The sequence below is a fragment of the Nicrophorus vespilloides genome, unplaced genomic scaffold (genome assembly GCF_001412225.1).
Source record: "Nicrophorus vespilloides isolate i.1.1-1 unplaced genomic scaffold, Nicve_v1.0, whole genome shotgun sequence".
Taxonomy (NCBI): Eukaryota; Metazoa; Arthropoda; class Insecta; order Coleoptera; family Silphidae; genus Nicrophorus; species Nicrophorus vespilloides.
This window is the reverse complement of record NW_017096046.1, coordinates 27,899-28,278: the sequence shown is the minus strand read 5'-3', so window position 1 is coordinate 28,278 and position 380 is coordinate 27,899.

Here is a 380-nt window from a genome sequence, read left to right as displayed (position 1 = left end):
ATTTTGTTAATTTCAAAACTCCCTCTTGTGGATCAATTGATAAACACTATAGCGCCAATATGGCAAAAATCAATAAATTATTAATAATGACCCAATTAAATAAATGTGTTAATATGAGGTTTCCTAAGTATTTCCTATATGAATGAGTACATCATGTAGCATGTATCGATATATTACTGTGGTTTTAGCCGTTTGGCTGTAATTCGTGTTCAAAGTTTAAAAAATGCTCGAAAAAGCAGTGTTTTTACATTTCATTGATTTTATCGAAAACTATAATAGATAGAATGAATCCGATAGATGCATATAAAAGCTGAATGTTTGGGGAATCGAACATGTATAGATATATTACTGTGGTTTTAGCCGTTTGGCTGTAATTCGCA